The 13,527-nt window shown below is 36.3% G+C and overlaps 1 protein-coding gene across 8 annotated transcripts in view; it reads left to right on the top strand.

The window, feature by feature from the left end:
• GTDC1 (glycosyltransferase like domain containing 1) overlaps positions 1-13,527 on the top strand; it is a 369,716-nt gene that overhangs the window by 133,852 nt on the left and 222,337 nt on the right. The gene's annotated exons all lie outside the window — the stretch shown is intronic.

Here is a 13,527-nt window from a genome sequence, read left to right as displayed (position 1 = left end):
AGCTTTCCAGTATTTGTGCGGGGCTTAAGGCTTTGTCCACAATATTTCGATTCAGTGAAGTCTCCTCTGGTTGACTATATTGTTCAGTTTAGCCATGTGGACTTTATTTTGAAAACATAGCTAACCACACCAGTATAGAAATAGAAAAATACTGTGAACCGAGTAACTAACCACTCAGTCTGTCTCTGTCTGTGTGGCTCTCCTGTCTTTCTCTCTCTCCTCTCTCTCGCTCTCTTCTCTTTCACATATTCACATGAATGGTAACCTCTAAATGATCCTAATAAACTCTTCATTGCAGAACTGGACATTAGCCCTGTCACCGTGCTTCCTAAAGGCTGGTTTCCAGACTTTGTCTTTTCCACTTTGTGTTTCTTCATCAGTGCTCTCAAGAAGTTAAATTTTCCAGTTTCAGGAAGAAAAAAGTTTTCTTCTTATGAAGTTCATGGTTTATTTTCACAAGTTGTTAATTCAAAAGTGTTTGACTAGTTAGTAGCAATCAGTGTGAACCCACCGCTTCCAAGGCATTCAGTATAGCTGTGCAACTTCAAGTGTATGTTTTTAATATTCCTTCTAGTGTATTTAAAGAATAAAATATCACATTTAAGATTCCCAAGTAATGGTTCATATGGATACAAGACATTATTTCTAACAGACTTTGTACCTTAAAGTCCTCTAGGGTAAATCTCCCATATATTTACCCTTTGAAATTTGCCAACTGTATTTTAAAAGACACACTGGATTTTTAATACACTTTTACAGAGGAGAGAAAATCATTATTTTTAATGAAGGGAATGGAAAAGACATAAAACCCCTAAACACCCCCAAAGTGGACACAAAATGTATTATTGAATAAAAGAGTTCTGGCTATAGAGTAAGGACCTTCATAGTTTGGCTTTTAGATGTAACGTACTTATTTTTGACATACTCAAAATTATGGGTCTGATCGTAGAGTGCTTCTAATCTCGTTATTTTTAGGTGTTGAGTATCTTCCTCATGGTTTGTCCCCATAGCCTGGAAAAAACCTTTAGGAAATGAACGGTATTTTTATTGTACTTCCATTCCCCAACATTTATTCCTTTGTTTATTTGAGAAAAAAATTCTGCTTTTATTAAGGGCTTAGTCAATGAAAATATGTTTGCGTTTGAGCTGTGTAGGGTATGCATGGTGTTAGTGTCTGGCCGACTATCTTTAGGGCCCCTAAAGCTGGGATGCAGAGCATCTGTTACCCTTCCCATCTTTGACATCTCCCCTCTTAGAGAAGTCTTCATGCTCGCCTATTGCCCAGGGGGGCGGTGGTCAGATTTGGTCTCCTAGCTGCCTTTGGATACACTGGCTTGCCCATTGAATGACTAATTCTTGTTCATTTTTCCTTTCTTTATACTCCTCTGTGGTTCATTCCCACGACAGAGCAGCTGGTCTCCTGACCAGCCGGCCCACGGAGATAATTGCAGGTGGGAGGCAGGGGCGGAATCAGGCCTAGTGCTCACGTAAAAGCATTCGTGTCCCTTTTGTCAGTCTGTCTTTCCAAAGAAGATAGTCTTGCATTCTAGCGAGTCTTTTTCCTGTAAACAGTGTTTCCTATATTTCTCTTTGTTCACCATCTCTTGCTGATAATAAACATTTAACAGTCCCTTCCACCCTGCCTCCTTTTTAGGAGAAATTCTTGGTGGTTGACTGTAGTAGAGAAAGGGCTGGGGGGTGAGATGGTTTGGCCTAAATCCCCCCTGACCAGTTATCTTTTGACTCTTTTCTAAGCCTGGTTCCTGTTTTCTTTCATCAGCAGTTATTAGAGCTTTTACTTGGAGAGCCAGTGCTTATGCTAGCACTGATGACATTAGGTCCAACTTGACCAAGTTGGACATACAGTGCTGGCGCGTAGTAAGCGTAAACTCTTTGTTGATTGAAATAAAGCTTCATCATGTACCATGCTCATGGACTGGAAGAATTAACATCATCAAAATGGCCATACTACCCAAAGCAATTTATAGATTCAAGGCAATCCCTATTAAAGTACCCATGACATATTTCACAGATGTAGAACAAACATTTCAGAAATTCATATGGAACCATAAACGACCCCGAATAGCTGCAGCAATTTTGAGAAAGAAGAACAAAATAGGAGGCATCACAATACCTGATATTAAACTGTGTTACAAGGCCACTGTAATCAAAACAGCCTGGTACTGGCATGAGAACAGACATAGAGACCAACGGAACAGAATAGAGAGCCCAGAAATACACCCAAGTCTCAATGGCCAATTAATATTTGACAAAGGAGGCAGGAGCATAAAATGGAGCAAAAACAGCCTCTTCAACAAATGGTGTTGGGAGATCTGGACAGCTACATGCAAAAAAATGAAACTCGATGACCAACTTATGCCATACACAAAAATAAATTCAAGATGGATAAAAGACTTAAATATAAGTTGTGACACCATAAAAGTCCTAGAGGAAAACATTGGCAGAAAAACCTCAGACATTCCGTGCAGCAACATCTTCACTGATATGTCCCCCTAAAGCAAGGGACATAAAGGAAAGAATAAACAAATGGGACTTCATCAAAATAAAAAGCTTCTGCATAGCTACAGAAAACAGCATTAAAATAAAAAGAGAACCAACAGTATGGGAAAACATATTTGCGAATGATACCTCAGACAAGGGCCTGATCTCCAAAATATATAAAGAACTCACACGACTTTGCTCCAGGAAGACAAACAACTTAATTAAAAAATGGGCAAAGGACTTGAACAGACACTTCTCCAAGGAGGACATACAGAGGGCCCAGAGACATATGAAAAGATGCTCAGTATCACTAGCCATCAGAGAGATGCAAATTAAAACCACAATGAGGTACCATCTCACACCAGTCAGAGTGGCCAACTGGAGGGCATTATGCTAAGTGAAATAAGCCAGGCGGTGAGGGACAAATACCATATGATCTCACCTTTAACTGGAACATAATTAACAGAAGAAAAAAGCAAACAAACTATAACCAGAGACATTGAAGTTAAGAACAATCTAACAATAGCCAGGGGGGAGTGGGGAGGGGACAGTGAGGAGAGGGGATTACAGGAACTACTATAAAGGACACATGGACAAAATCAAGGGAGGGGTGGAGGTGGGGGAAGGAGGGGGTTTCGGCTGGGGTGGGGTGGAGGGATGGGGAGAAAAGGCATACAACTGTAATTGAATAACAATAACAATTTTAAAAAAGAAATAAACCTTCATGCTTATAACCATTTGCTAATACTTATAGCCTTGATTGACTAATCCTTGATTGAAAACCATCAGTGACTTCCCATTGCATATGTAAAAATCCAGATTACACACTGGGTTTGCTGGACCCTGTCTCCTTTTGCAACTTCATCTCTCACTCCATTTATCTCATTAATCTGCTGCAGTAGTGGCGTTGGCCTTGTTCCCTCTGTAATATCAAGCTCTTTCCTGCCCCAGGTCCTTTTGCTACTTGCTGTTCCCTCAGTTGGCAATAGCAACTCACGCCTCCTCCCCAACCCCTTTGCTTATTTCTTCCCATCCTTCAAGTCTCAGCTAAACTTTCACCGTCTCAGAGAGGTCCTTCCTTGCTGACCACTCCATCTAAAACAAACACTTTATTTCAGCATCCTTTATGTCCCCTTGTAATAACATTATATATAATTTATAATTATTTTGCTTGTTTGATGTATTTTCTTTTTTATTATACTGTCAGTTCCACAGTGACAAGAGTTGCATTTGTCATTTACCCTTTTTTATCCCTAGTACTTAGTATGCTGCCCAGTAGGTAGTAGCTGCTGAGTGAATATGGTTAAGTGAATGATGTCGTATCTGTGGGCTTGAAAATGCAAACAAAATATGGTTGCAATAGACTTTGTGAATTTGCTTGCTTTTTTCCTGCATGAGCACTACTAGCTTTCTATGTTAGGTATTATCTTTTATACGCAAAAACTGCTTAGAAACTTTTAAAGTCTTGTGTTACTCAATTTTATGGGATTAAACTAAAGAATTCCATACTCACTTATTTTTATGGGTTATATTAATAATACTATGAAATCAGTCATCCTCCATTATATAAATTTTGATAAGAGAAAATAAAATTTTCTAGAATTCCCCCTGTATAAAAGTGTTTCTAGGAAAAAAAGTTCCTAATTTAGAAAACTTTATAGAACCTAGAATATACGTGTGATATTTGTAAAATTTCACAATTGTATTTTAAGGCTTTTTAGTTTTAGCAGTAGCCACCCATGAGCAGTGGCCTTTTAATTTATGGTGCAGAAGCTATAGGAGAAATGAAAAATTAGAACTTGGATCAAAGAGATATTTTGTTTGGATTCTAGAGTTATTTAAGCTTTTTAAAAAAATTTTAATCCTTTTAGACATTCTTTGCTTTGGTCACAAACGCAACTATTTGCCATTGTTTTATACTAATTGGTTTCTCGCATTTATGTTACTTAACTAGCCCATTTAGGTCTTTGTGTTTGTAGTCTCTTGTTTAGAATCTGTCCAAGAATGAATCTTCAAATAATGTTTAATAAAATATATTTAAATGTACACATACATAAAAGGAGTTTACTAAAAGAATATGTAACTTGTGTTTGAAAGAAAACACAGGGGAATCAGCAGTCTTGAATTCTAATCCCTGCTCTGCTATAAATTAATTGTTTGGCCTTGGAAAAGTCACTTTTTAACCTAGAGTCTTAATATTTTTCATTTGTAACCGAAGGTTTTGATTTCATCTATTGAGCTCTATGATGTCGTGAACAAGGAATTAACATCAAAATTTAAGGAATCCTAACATAAAAGACAAATTTGTTCTCTTATTCATCTTTATCAACCACTGCTTATTTTAACACAGGAATTATTTCCTTGTCTTATTTGTATATCTCTTTGCATATTTAGCTTTTATTTTTAGAGTTAGAGACTTTTGGAGAATAAGTTTTTTTTCCAGTAGAGCGTCTATCTTTTAAGTTGCTTTGATATGATTTATTGTTGGATGTCTTTATTCAGCCTTAGCATTTCATGATTAATTGCCTTTCAAAGAGAAGGTATTGACCTTCATGTTAGCCACCTGTCTCTACAGGGCATGGGGCATGGGGCATGTACCCCGAATCCTGAAGATGCTGCTGTAGAACTCACATAGAAGAGTCAGTACTGCAGAGACCACAGCATTTCCTAAAGAAGTGCAGAGGAAAGAGCTTAACTCTCATTCGGGAAATTCTGGGGTACACCTGAGGGCATGCTAGAGATTGCGATAGATGGAGAGAAAATGGAAGAGTGCTGTAGGAGGGTGAAGTGTTGTGAACAAAGGCATTAATGCTGGAAAAGTTCCAGAATTATGTTGGAAATCTCAAAAATGGTGGCTTAGCATGACTGTATTCTGAGTTGGGAGGAGTCCTGGGACATTGGGTTGGGATGATAAGGCAGATTTTGTCTAGTTCATATACTGCTTTGAATTCAAAGGTAAGAATTTGGGAAGCTTTTGTTTTGAAGGCTGTATTACTGAGGACCCTATTAATTGCATATGGTAGAAACCTAATTCAAAATCACTTAAACATAAAGGAAAATGTATTGTGTCATATAACTGAAAGTCCCAGAGCAGTTGACTTCAGGCAAAGTTGGCTCCAGTGGTTTGGTGATATTGTTAGACCTCCTGATTTCTCGATCAGCTTTCCTCTGGTTTGGCTGTATTCTGGAGCAAGCTCTCTCTCCAGATGGATCTCTCTCAGAGCTCAGTTTATATCCCAACTGCTCAGTTACCCTGCCTGAGAGAGAGTACCTCTCTCTTGGCAGGTCTAACAAAAGTCCTAGAATGATAAAAAAGAACTCTTAAAATAAAGTTATGTGGACTTCGAAGGTGTTACTGGGGTAAAAGGCATCTAATATCATGATCGGCCAGGCCTGGGTCCATGTGACCACTTTGGAATGAGGAAGTGGGGTCCAGCCCATCCAAACCGTATGAACTGAGTGCAAAAGATCAATAGGAAAATTACTTTTGTATCATTTGAAGAAGGGAAAGTAATGTTTTATAGGCAAACAAGAGAGGGAGGTAAAGAAGATTGTAGGATGATTATTACAGCAATGTAGGCTGGAGACCATGGGTGAGGGTAGAGATGGTCATTGGATTCTAAACATCTAATGAAGAAACAGATTCTGAATGAGAACGATGATAGTAGAAATGGAAAATAGTAAAGGAACTTGCACTGTGAATGAAATTTGTGTTGTCTGTCTTTGTCTAGGAGCCGAACTGAAATTTTCCTTTGTCTTGTCTATGAGAAAGGAAATTGGCATACAGATTAATGTAGTTAAACTCACAGAGTGGTTATAATTATTTTTTAAAATAATTATATGATTGTAAATCATTCATATTTACCCATTAAAATTGGATCAGTGGGTTTATTTTGGCAGCATTTTCAATACTCCATGTACTTAAATGTAGCAAAACTTCTTTTTGCTTAAAAACGTAATGTAACACTGCCTCTTTTCTCTATTTAAATGAAATTTATAGTGTGTGTGTATGTATACATACACACACACTCTATACATGTGTGTTTTATGTATATACACACAATCAATAAATGAATTATTACCTGGTATTACCTTCTGAAACTTACTTCCCCTGTCAAAAAATCATCAGACATTAAGTGTACCTGTAGAGTTCTTATATTATGCTACGTCCCAAAGTGAAAATAAAGGTTGGGGTTGCCCCTCTGCATAGTGGCCAGTTCAGAAAAGCCAATCTCTTCCTCAGTGGTCTGGACTAGGAAGGCACACATTTGAAGAGCATATACTGTGTGCCCAGACACAAATGACAAAGAGCTGAATAGGGCAGTATGCTTTAGGAATAAGTTGCTTCTTGTGGATATAATCCATCCATCCCTCCCTTCCTTCCCTCCTTCCTTCATTCCTTCCTTCCTTCCTTCCTTCTTTCCTTCCTTCCTTCCTTCCCTCCCTCCCTCCCTCCGTCCCTTTTTTTCTTTCTTTTTGGTATTTGAACAATGTTCTCTTGAGTCAGCATTTCTAAAGCAATCATATATGTACAAATGTATTTCTAGGGAAATCCCCCACGTGGTAACATGCCTTTCACTATAGTAGGAGATCTCAAATGTAGGGGATTTTTAGCGCATAGTTTCTCTGTGTGTCCAGTTTTTATACAGATACTTAATGTGTACAAATGGTTTAAGTGGGATCCAAGATTTTCAGAAAGTGAAAGCAGCTAAGACTATGAACTAGTTTTTACCACTGTTATTTTTTTCCTCTGTCATCAGCTTAAATACAATGAAAACAATTTTCATAACACTTACATTAAAGGCATGTGTGATTTGCATATTGTGTGCCTGTCGGTAGTATTTGTATTACAGTTTCTTATTCAGATGCAGTGATTCTTAGCTTTAATTTTGTAACATTGCTGGGAGTCTTCAACTTTTTTAAAGGGAATTTAAAGCTTTTTAAAACAGAAAAAGATAGTTTACTTTTATTTTTTTCCTATACCATATATGAGGATTGCTGCCAAGAAACCCAGCAATAGCGCAGTGTCATTAAAAGTTCAGGGATCGTCGACTCCTGCAGTTCGTGGAAATGAAGCAATTATAACTCGGGCGTTCATAAAGAGTGAGTGGTAGAACTATACAATCCTTGTAATAGCAATATTCTTAATTTTTTAAGTGTTCAAAGATATTTAATGACATTCACATTTTACTTGCAGCATTTTGGGGAAAATGTAGAAAAAGTAAGAGAAGTAGAGGTTAAGAACTGAAGTCTTGCTTGCTCTGCAATTTGAGTATTGCTTAATATATATGTAGGCAGAATTTATGTAAAGAATCATTTTCTTTGTCTGATTGTGGTATTTAAAACTGGGAGTAGAAGAAGAAGACACATACATACACATACACACAAGAAGTAGAAACAGTGGCGATTATCGAATTGAAATTCCTGAAAACATTCAGGGGTTTGGAAACATAATCTATTTGTCTTCTTTCAATCAGTTTTATTTTAGATAAAATGCTGGCAGAGGTAGTGATCCACTTGAGCAGTGTTAAGTTTTCCTTATTTTTTTCCGTGGAAAAAAGCTCCCAGAAAACTTGTTCTGTAATATGTTCAGCATGTGTGTGTTTTGCATGTATTAACTAGTATTAAAAATGCAGTTCCTAATTAGATGTCTGATTCTGAGAGTAGTTGTGGTAGGTGGCAGCCTCTTAGAATATTGAAAAAGAAAGTTTTGATGAGTAGGGTTTTCTTTTTTGCTGCTGTATCTTTCTGCCCTCTCTGGATCCAGAAATTAAAGAATTTGCATTATTACTCTTTCATAGCTATTATGTTTCAGGATTTCTCTTGGATATTATCTTTTTTTTATTAATCCTTAAGATGTTAAGTATATCAAAACTTGGAAAATTCAAGATAGTTACCTATGACCTGTTTATATTATAGCAAAAAGTTAATAATTTTGTTACTGTTTAAGGGTTTACGCTTTAGACCGGCATAGTTATAAGCTTGATATGTCTTAGGATTTGCAAATATTGTAGGGAATCTCTAAAGTACTATGTTGTAGCCTAGTGTGGAATTTTTGTTTTACATTTTTACAATGTAGGGAGGAAGGGGGAAATCCTTTCTCTCCAGATTTATCTGTATGAGTCACCTGAGGTCTTCCTTCTAATAGAGCATAACGAAATGATACCGTATGAATCAGTATTTCCATATTTGCAATTTAAAATACTCAGTTTGAAGTCATCAACATTCATCTGCATTTCTGTTTCACTTTTCAGTTTTTCACACAACTTTTTTTTTTTCAGGAGATAAGCACATCTAACCAAGAATGACTTCTGGTTTTCATAGACATGGATTGTCAGTTCCTCTCTCACTTACTCTGTTTCACTGACTAATGTGGTCATTGTTCACAGCTCCAAACCACGGACTAGGCACATAGGTACTGACTAATCCTGACTTACAAAAGTTTGCCCACACAGTGTGAATTCCTTAAGTGTTTGGGTATTCCTGTCTTTTACCTATTAGACATGTTGTGTAGTCAGTGGAGGGGGTAAGAAAGAGCATGGACTAGAAATCAGGGAAACTGAGCTCAGTCCCAGGTCAGCCACTCACCTGTATAAGAGCAGATCGCTTTCATTATATATCTTCATCTCCAAAATGGTGAAAACAAAAAATAATACCCTTTTCAAGTCTTTAGTTTATGTTAAAATGTAAGTAGGAGAGATGACATGGGATTAGTATTTGTGTAAAAGCATCATGTTTAAAGAGTGTTTGGCGCAGAGCCATAGTATGCCGCCACATTCGTTCTTCAGTACAGGTGGTTTATAGTGTTAGAGTGCGAGGAAGTGGTAGAGTGCATAATATTTGCAGATTTTTGGGTCTCAACTTTATTTCAGTTCTGGTATCAATTTTGAATTATAGCTGCGGCTAGTGGTAATGAATTAAAATAGTGGTCGTGTTCATTTCTATAATTAGGAAAGTGAATTGATTATTCACTGTTTATTCATTTTTTTCAACTAACATTTATGTAATGACTCCTATTTTGTAAGGTACTTAGCTGTGTACTTCATGTTGCACTGTGTGAAAGAATGCTGTTTATGAGGAGCTGAAGTGGGAGGTGGTGTAAATTGCACCCTTACCCAGTGAGCACTAAAGTATTCTTTAAGAGAGAAGAAGGTGCACAGTTGTCTCGTGGATCTGACAATAACTCTTGCTTTTTATAGGAAAAGCAGAATTTCATACCTGTGATCAAATAATTAATGTCCTAACACAAAACATTTATTTCACATAAGTAGTATCATCTCTTTGTTTAAACACCAAGGAAAAGAATTATGTGAATGTCTGAACATGCAGAAATTTCTCACATTAATTTTAATAAAAGAATAACAGCTGAACATCATAAATGCCAAAATATTAAGCTGATATAAAAGTTCTAATATATTTTCTTGAAGTTGATATGAATTTTAGTGAACATCATAAACGTTTTTTATTTACAAGAGAAAGGGCCATTTCAGGTCAGGTGTGTCCCTGGCCACCACATAGTGCAGATTAATTAGCTGGAATATACTGTCAACATATTATAAATATACTGAAGGCTTTGTATTGATAGATTTTTTTATCAAAGTCTTTATTGGTAAAATGTTTGAAGATGCCTTACATATGTTAGTTTTGCATATTTTTCTGTAGATAAAGGCTTTCCTTACTCATTCTTTCAAAAATCTCTGAATGGATGTGTACTGAGGCCCATCAGGGCTGAAGGTAAAATGTGCTATAGCAGAGTGGAGAAACGTGCTTGACCACCATGTTCCCAAAGAGGCGCCCAGCCTGCTCATTTAACTGGCTTCTTTGGATTGATTGATTGATTTTCTTTTTTTCTTTTTTTATTTTTTTATTGTACTTTTCTATTACCATTTATTCCCCTTATACCTCCCTCTTAATAATCACCACACTGTTGTCCATGAGTCCTTTTTCCTTTTTTGCTCAATCCCTCCACCCCCTAATATCCCTCCCAAGCCATAGCTGTCATCTTGCTCTCTATGAGTCTGTCTCTGTTTTGCTGGTTAGTTCACTTAGTTCATTAAATTCCACATATGAGTGAAATCATATGCTATTTGTCTTTCTCTGACTGGCTTATTTCACTTAGCATAATGTTCTCCAGTTCCACACATGCTGTCACAATGGGTAAAATTTTCTTCTTTCTCTTTTTCTTCCTTTTCTTCTTTCTTCTTCTTCTCCTCCTCCCCCCCTCTCCTCCTTCTCCTTCTCCTTCTTTAAATGGCTGAGTGGTGTTTCATTATGTAAATGGCCTATAGTTATTTTATCCACTCATCTACTGATGGACAGTTAGGCTGTTTCCATATCTTGACAATTGTAAATAATGCTTCAAGGAACACAGCGGTGCTTATGTTCTTTTGAATTAGTGTTTTGGATTTCTTCAGATAAATTCCCAGAAGTGGGATCTCTGGGTCATAAGACAGTTCCATTTTTAATTTTTTTGAGAAAGCTGAATACTTCTTTGCACAGTGGCTGCACCAGTCTGTATTCCCACCAACAACGCACTAGGATTCCCCTTTCTCCACATCCTCACCAGCACTTGTTGTTTGTTGATTTATTGATGATGGCCATTCTGACTGGTGTGAGGTGATAATCTCATTGTGGTTTTAATTTGCATCTCTCTGATGGCTAGTGATGTTGAGCATCATTTCATATGTCTGTGGGCCATCTGTACGTACTCTTTGGAGAAGTGCTATTTAGGTCCTTTGCCCTTTGCCCATTTTGTAATTGGGTTGTTTGTGGGTTTTTTGGTGTTGAATTTTGTAGGTTCTTTATGAATTTTGGATGTTAACCCCTTATCAGATGTATCATTGGTGAATACATTCTCCCATTCAATGGGTTGTCTTTCTATTTTGTTAATGGTTTCCTCTGCTGTGGAAAAACTTTTTAGTTTGATGTAGTCCCATTTGTTTATTTTTTATTTTGTTTGCCTTGCCTAAGGAGAAATATCAGACAAAATATTGCTATGAGCCATGTCTGAGATTTTACTGCCTAGGTTTTCTTCTAGGATTTTTATGGTTTTGGGTCTAACATTTAAGTCTTGAATCCATTTTAAATTTATTCTTGTGTGTGGCATAATAAGATGGTCTATTTTCATTTTTTTGCATGTATCTGTCCAATTTTTCAAACACCATTTATTGAGTAAACTATTTTTAGCTCCTTGTATGTGCTTGCATTCTCTGTCAAATATTAATTGACTATAAAGGCATGGGTTTATTTCTGGGTTGTCTATTGTGTTCCATTGATCTATATGTCTATTTTTATGGCAGTACCATGCTGTTTTGATTACCATGGCCTTACAGTATAGTTTGATATTAGGTAGCATGTTTCTTGGAACATTTTTTGTCTTAAGATTGCTGTTGTTTGGGGCCTTTTGTGGTTCCACATAAGTTTTTGAAATATTTGTTCCAGCTCTGTTAAATATGTGATTGGTATCTTGATAGGAATTGCACTGAATTGACAGATTGCTTTGGGCAGCATGGATATTTTACTGACTTTAAGTTTTCCTATCTATGAACATGGTATGTGCTTCCACTTATTTGTATTTTCTTCAATTCCTTCTTGTCTTATAATTTTCCTAGTATAGGTCTTTTACATACTCAGATTTATTCCTAGCTATTTTCTCCTTTGTGAAGCAATTGTGAATGGGATTATTTCTTAATTTCCCTTTCTGGTAGTTCATTATTGGCATATAAAAATGCAACTGATTTCTGGATATTAATTTTGTATGCTGCTACTTTACTGAATTCACTTATTGGTTCTAGTAGTTTGTTGGTGGAATCTTTGGGTTCTCTATATACAATATCATGTCATCTGCAAATAATGACAGTTCTACTTCTTCCTTTCCAATTTGTATGCCTTTTATTTATTCTTCTTGTCTGATTGCTATGGCTAGGACTTCCAGTACTATGCTGAATAAGAGAGGTGAAAGCAGACATCCCTGTCTTGTTCCCAGTCTTACGGAGAAAACACTTCTAGTTTTTGTCTGTTGAGTATGGTGCTGTCAATGGGTTTGACATATATAGCCTTTATTATGTTTAGGTATGTTCCCTCTAACCTCACTTTGCTGAGAGGTTTTTTTGTTTGTTTGTTTTTTGTTTTGTTTTAATTGTTCAAGTACAGTTGTCTCCATTTTCCCCCCACCACTGCCCACCCCCTCAGCCATCCCCAGCTGAGAGTTTTTATCACAAATGGGTACTGGATTTTATCAAATACTTTTTCTGCATCTATTGATATGATCATGTGGTTTTTATCCCTCATTTTGTTTATATGGTGAATCATATTTATTGATTTGGGAATGCTGTACTGACCTTACATTTCCAGAATAAATCCCACTTGTTCATGGTGAATGATATTTTTGATGCATTCTGTATTTGGTTTGCTAATATTTTGTTGAGGATTTTAGCATCTGTGTTCATCAGGAATATTGGCCTATAATTTGCTTTTTAAGTGTCTTTATGTGGTTTAGGGATTAGGATAATGCTGTCCTCATAAAATGAGTTTAAGAGTCTTCCCTCCTCTTGGATTTTTTTGAATAATTTGAGGTGTTAGTTCTTGGAATGTTTGGTAAAATTCTCCTGTGAATTTTTGACTTGAATAAGTGACCACATTATGGAAAATGTAAACATACACAAAAGTAGAGGGGATAGGTAATGAACCTATTTACTGTTTAACAATTATAAATAAATGGCCAATTCTGTTCTACCTACACTGTGCTACCTCCTTCCTGCTTCAGATTATACTGAGGCTAATTCCAGACATTCCATTTGTAACTCTTCATATATTATTATCTGTAAAACAATAAAATGTCTTACAAAATAAAACATAACTATAACACCATTATCAATAAATATTTTATTTCCTTATATCATTAAATTCTTCTAATCTTAAAATATTTTACTATATTCACTACAAAATAGGACCCTATTAGGTAATACATTTACTCTATTTACTATAAAATAGCACCATATTATGTAATGAAGAAAGGGGAAGGCA

Source organism: Desmodus rotundus, chromosome 2 (assembly GCF_022682495.2).
Source record: "Desmodus rotundus isolate HL8 chromosome 2, HLdesRot8A.1, whole genome shotgun sequence".
In the NCBI taxonomy this organism is placed as follows: domain Eukaryota; kingdom Metazoa; phylum Chordata; class Mammalia; order Chiroptera; family Phyllostomidae; genus Desmodus; species Desmodus rotundus.
Note: the sequence above shows the minus strand (reverse complement) of the source record. Positions and strands in the feature narration are given on the sequence as shown.